The sequence below is a fragment of the Bison bison genome, unplaced genomic scaffold (assembly GCF_000754665.1).
Source record: "Bison bison bison isolate TAMUID 2011002044 unplaced genomic scaffold, Bison_UMD1.0 scf7180017862090, whole genome shotgun sequence".
NCBI lineage: Eukaryota > Metazoa > Chordata > Mammalia > Artiodactyla > Bovidae > Bison > Bison bison.
In genome coordinates, this window is record NW_011492662.1 from 58,824 (window position 1) to 64,756 (window position 5,933).

Consider the following 5,933-nt stretch of genomic DNA (forward strand, 5'->3'; position numbering starts at 1 on the left):
TGAGGAGGGCACAGGGGTGGGAGATAGGCTCGTGGACAGGACACGGCCGCGTGACTGTGGGCCTTCCCAGCTCCCATCCAGCGTGACCGCTGCAGGGGCCCCGGGGCAGCCACGGAAGTGACCACCGTGGCGTCTTGCCACACAGTCACACGCCCCACGTCTCTGGAGGCCAGAAGTCTGAAGCCAGGGGCTGAGCAGGGCCGAGCTCCCTCCAGAGGCCCTGTGGAGGAGCCCTCTGCCTCTTGCAGGCCCTGGCGGTGGCCGCAGTCCCCGACCCAGGACGCACCCCACCCATCCCTGTCTGCATCTCCACGTACTATCTTCCCTGTGCCCCTGTGGCTTGAACTCTCCTCTCCTTTTTTTTTTTTTTAACAGCCACCAGCTGCTGGATTAAGAGCCCACCCAAATCCAGGACTTCCTCTCGACATCCCTAACTTAGTGACCTCAGTGAGGGCGCCATCTCCAACTGAGGTCAGAGTCACAGGTACTGGGAGTTAAGACCTGGGCACATCTTTGGGGGAGCACGAGCCGACCTGCCTCGAATGCCTGGGGCTGAGCGAGAGGGGCGGACGAGGTCCCGGTGACTCAGGGTGGGGAATGGCCAGAGTCCGTGTGTCGCAGTGCTCAGCGCTCTGACAGCGAATCCCGTTAGTGGGCTCACAGTGGGCCCCAGGACCTGGGGGTGAGGAGGGGCCTACGGCAGCAGGTGGGGGAGGACCGAACACGGGACCCTTGGGACGCGGCCACTCCCGTGGACGCAGGGCCGCAGCTGGAGTCCCGAGCGCCGTGTTGTGCCTCCCGTGGCGGGGCCCCCCGTTCTTCCTGACTGCATCTCCACCCCTTCCTCCTAGCGCTGGCTCCCTGCTCCTGGCAGGGACTCCGCTGGGGATTCCAGTCTGAGGAAGTCACCTGGTTTTCAGGGGAAGATACACTTTGTATTCTAAACCTCAGCAGCAGCCGGACCTCACTCGGGACACCCTGGTCCTGCAGGAGCACGTGCTGCCGAGATGCCATCAGGGGCCCTGCCCTGGGACCGTGCGCCTTCTGCTGCCACCGCGCAGGGCGTGGAGGGCTGTTCTCGAGGGGAGGGTCTGGAACGCTGCCCTTGGCCGTGTGCTCATCCGCGTCTTCTCCTTCGGTCGTCCTCAGAGCAGGACACGACTGGATTCAACACGCCACGTCTCTGTCGGCTGCCAGGGCTCTGGGGGTGTGGAGGGTGAGCACTCACGCCCAGGGTAGAAGGCACTCGCAGTGCCAGATGGGCTCTGGGCCAAGTGCCTGCTTCTGCTCTGATCCCCCCTTCTCCAGGTCGGATGACGAGACACCAGTCCTCAGTGGGCCGGCCTTCCGGCAGGCTTGGTCATGAGAGAGTCGTGGGTCTGCCAGGTTTCGCTGGCTTCGGGTCTCACAGAGTGCGGTCTCCTTTTCCTGCAGACACGCCAGGGCTCTCTGTCCCCACTGCTGTCGTCTGGGGGTGGCAGTGACCCATCTGTGGGGCTGGGACTGTGCTTTTCCCAAAGTGCTTTCCCGCAGAGTTCCCCAAATAACCCTCGACTGCCCTGTGAGTGCGTTAGAGCTCCTAGTGTGTTTACTTCAGTATGTAGATGTTAGAGTTCCATCCCTGGGAAGATCCCCTGGAGTAGGAAATGGCAACCCACTCCAGTGTTCTTGCCTGGAGGAGCCCGTGGATGGAGGAGCCTGGCAGGGTACGGTCCATGGGGTCATAAAGAGTGAGACGCGGTTGAAGCAACTTTGCACAGGTATTAGAAACTTGCTTAAATTTCCCTAGATTTCCACAGAAGTCATTCTGTTGGTCCCAGAAGCTGGGTGGATTTATTTCTGAAAAACCGGTGAATTCCTGTAACGTGAGACCTTTGTACATTTCGTTTCCTTACCGGCAGTCGTAGGAGGGGAGGAAGGCACGATGTCGTGTGGTCACGTGAAGTAACCTCAGAGGAAGTGGCTCCTCCCGTGCGCAGGCTGGTGTGGGGAGCGTTTCCTGCCCCTGTGGCAGTGCCGTGAGCCACGCAGGCTGTGGTGTTATCAGCCCCGGTTCTATTAGCTGCGCCTCTAATAGAACTCAGGGAGAGAGGCGATTTGGGTTCCCATCTGTGCTGTGAAGTTAGCAGCTCTCGCGGCCATGTGTTACACTATGCTCTTTTCTCCTGTGAATATATGTTCACAGATACGTGTGTATGTGCGTGCATGTGTATCTACGTGAACACACACATTTGCTTTCCTCAGCTTTACCACTTACCGCTCTTTTCTTATAAAAGTTGCAATCGCTTACTGATAACGAGTCCTTTCTCTGTGAGATCTGTTCCGCGTGCTGTGTGCTTAACACGCACGCCGTCAGAACCAGTCATTTCTTTTACGCGTGATTCCACTGATCACAGCTAGGGCTGCAGGCTGCCCAAGAACATAGCAAAGTTTCCCAAGATGATAAAGCTCAGGCAGTCGAATGACCAGCCAGGGACTCCTTTCCTTGGCCCTTGCAGGGCTGGCTTCAGTTCTACACAGCCCTGCGTTCCAAGGCGTGTGCTGTGACCTCGCCTGGGTATCACACTGACCCACAGATCCAGCTTTCCCCGGAGACCTCCTACCTCTTTCCACGTCCCGCTACCCCCCACCCCCGGCCTACCTCCTTCTCGGCAAAGTGCTGCTCTGCACGAGGACCCACGTGCCATCCCCGTGGGGGTCTCAGGGCAGGTGTGCTTGGCCTGGAACCACCAGGCCCTTCTGTTGAGATCTGGATGCCGCAGGAGGGTGTTGACTTGGAAACTCTTCTCTTAAGGCCAATCTGGTTTTTTCGTGCCTGACGATCACCGGGCCGGCTTCTCCTGCACCGGCTCAGGGATCATCATCAACAGAGCAGGGTTGGAGCGCACTCCTGGATTGCTGAGATTCTAGGAAAATGCGGGATTTGCCCATGCGATGCAATTAGTAATTCCACAGAATGATGAAAGCTGCATGAGGAAAAAGAGAACCACCAATAATTATGGTCCAAGCTGTAATCTTCAAAGATGTTGAATGGAAGCTGAAGGAAAATATCTAAGACAGCGTGTGCGGAGCAGTGAATCACAGCTGGTAGTTGGGGAAATCGTGGTAAAATATTTAAAACCAAAAGTCCCCGGGGGGCCTGTGGTCATCTAAGACATTTTGTTAAAAGCCAGTGGAAGCAACACAATACATCTAAGTACCACGTGAAGGTCCAGCTAATTTTTTTATAGGTGTGTGCCACAGAGAAGGAAACCAAACAAAATCTACCCTCAGGTTGTACAGGAGGAAAATTCGCAGAGCTTTTTTCTTCAAACACGTGCCAGCACTTCTCACGTTCCAGGCTTTGTGCTGGCTGCTGGCATTAAGTCCATCCTCCGAACCAGCCATGGTCTCTGCACCTGTGAGTCCTGGATCCCACGGAGAAGATTCACCAGAAATCCACATGGAGAGGAATCCACACCATGGAGGAGGTGACACGCTGCTGAGACGTGGAGAAGAGGGTCGTTGCGGATGGCGGGGATGGTGGAGGGGAGGGCAAGAGTGAGCAGATTCCTGAGCTCTGGAGTGAGCCCAAAGTGAAGAGAAGCTGGTTTTCTGGATACAGACAGAATGCGAGGATTTATGTTCACGACGGGAGAGGTGTGCTATCAGAGCCTGACTGAAATAGACAGCGTAAGACAGCCACACGGCTCCTGGCCCTCGGGAGACACCCCGCGGACTGAAGAGCTGAATCCTTGAACAGGGTCAGGAAGGACTAAGAAGAACTCGTTAGCAATAGATTTATGACGACCTACCGATGATGCTGGAGAGAGCCCGGCAGGTGCCCCAGCTCCTGAGGTCAGGGTCACGGGCCCCAAGCTTGTCCTCCCCTGTGGGGCCTTAAGAGCAGGGCTCTTGGCCTCGAAGGGGGACTTGACTCTCTGCGGAGCTGGGTCTGCCTGCGGCCCTGTAGGACGGGACATGGCTGCCCTCCCGCCTGGCGAGATCCAGCACTGCCCTCTGCCTCACCATCTGGTCAAGAACTCCCAACCACTCCACAGGCATCATGCTGCCTCAGGCAAGAGTGTGGGGCTGGTTTCAGGATCTGGTGTCCTTTGAGTGCCCGGAGGTGAGGCGACAGCTGGAAAGAGCAGAGTCTGGAAGAAGAATCCCAGCAATACCGTCACCTTTTGCAGGACAGATACTAACGGAGTTTACTCCGTGCTAGGCTGGGTGTGTAATTGTTTCCAGGCCCAAGACCATCCTCCTGCTGAGCACACAACAGGCCGGTCAACAAAGACACAGGCGGTCGAGGCGAGAAATAGCAACTTCATTCGGAAAGCCAGCAGAGCAGACTGAGAAGATGGTGGACCTGTGTCCTGAAGATCCACCCTGCCTCTTTTATACTAAAAGAAGAGGGAGTTAAGTCCTGGTTCTGGGCAGCCCCTGGAGGGAATGTGTTATTAATAATTTCTTCTTCCTTCAGCTATTCACAGGTGGGCTGGTCAGGAAATTTCCTGTGAGCTAAATAAAGATATTTTACTTCAACACCCAGGTATTGGAAGCAAGGTTCCCAGAGATGGGCCATTATGTAAAAGTTAAGCTTATAGACAGCATCTGTTGAGTGTTCCCTGATGGCTCAGTGGCAAAGACTCTGACTTCAGTGCAGGAGATGCAGGAGACACTGGTTCAGTCCCTGGGTCAGGAAGATCCCCTGGAGAAGGAAATGACAACCCACTCCAGTACTCTTGCCTGGGAAATCCCGTGGCCAGAGGAGCCTGGAAGGCTGCAGTCCATAGTACCACAGAGTCGGACACGACTGAAGGGACTTAGCCCGAGGATGGTGTGGAGCCTCCTGCAGGCTTGAGCTGGGGTGCGTGCGGGACATGATTTCTTTGTCCTTCTGTCGACATGAGGTGCAGGGATTGTTGACAGAACGCAAGCCCTTTCCCCCCAGTGAAAATCCGTCTTTCAGATTATAACAATTTTCTACCTGGTAACAAAAACGTCCACGTGCCTCAAAACACGTAATGTGTGTGTTTCCTGAGCTGTTGCTTTTGTTTTTAGTCGCTCCTTCGTGTCCAACTCCTTGCGACCCACAGACTGCAGCCTGCCAGGCTCCTCTGTCCATGGGAGCTCCCAGGCAGGGATCCTGCAGTGGGTTGCCACTTCCTCCGCCAGGCGCCTGCATTAGAGGGGTGCAGAGTGACTCCCCCAGCCCTTTTCTCTGACTCACTTCGTGGAGCAGACAGCCTGGTCCTCTCCTCCCCGGGGCTCAGTCAGCTATTGTTTCCCTGTCCTGAAAACACTCCCACCCCAGGCGCCGAGGGTTCCAGGCCAGGCAGGAAATAATTCATTGTCTGGTGCCTCAAAGCCACAATAATCCAAAACATGACTTGCTTTTCAATATGGACTCCGCGCCTGTCAGGAGTCGCTGTGCGTTTGGGCGCAGAGGCTGTCGGGAGGGAAGGCGGCGATGCAGGCGGGATCCTGCGTCAGGAGGTGGAGTGACGACGCAGGAAACGTGCAAGGGGCCTTCTGTCCCCCGGGGGGTGGGGTGGGGGGCAGGGCTGGCAGACCCAGCGGCACAGTGGTTTCTGTCTGAGCGTCAGCTCTTAACCCCTCCACGAGGCACCCGGTGGATGCCCAGCTTCTTACCTTGCTCAACACGTATTTCCCGTTTGTGTTTGTACAGTGCATATGCTTAGCTGCTGGTGGGACCCCATGACTGCATGCCATGTTTTTTTTTCCATTTATCTCACAGGCAGATTTCATGTTTTTGAAGGACTCTGCTTCCCTGTCAATTTTAACGATGTTATTGCTTCAGTCCACCGTAGCTGGTGAATCTGCAATGACTCAGGGGTTAAAACTAAGCTCATCATCCAGGGAGCATTCAGTAACGGGGAAGGGTGCAGCATCCTTGACCTTGAAGGCGGTCCATCAGCTGCCACCCC

At 55.9% G+C, this 5,933-nt stretch overlaps 1 long non-coding RNA gene across 2 annotated transcripts in view; it reads left to right on the top strand.

Annotated features, from left to right (window-relative positions):
* Positions 1–5,933, top strand: part of LOC104983218 — a 17,803-nt gene that overhangs the window by 1,717 nt on the left and 10,153 nt on the right. For both annotated transcript variants that reach the window (XR_824606.1, XR_824607.1), the window contains exon 2: positions 376–484. This is a non-coding gene — a long non-coding RNA (uncharacterized LOC104983218). The remainder of the gene's footprint in view (positions 1–375; positions 485–5,933) is intronic.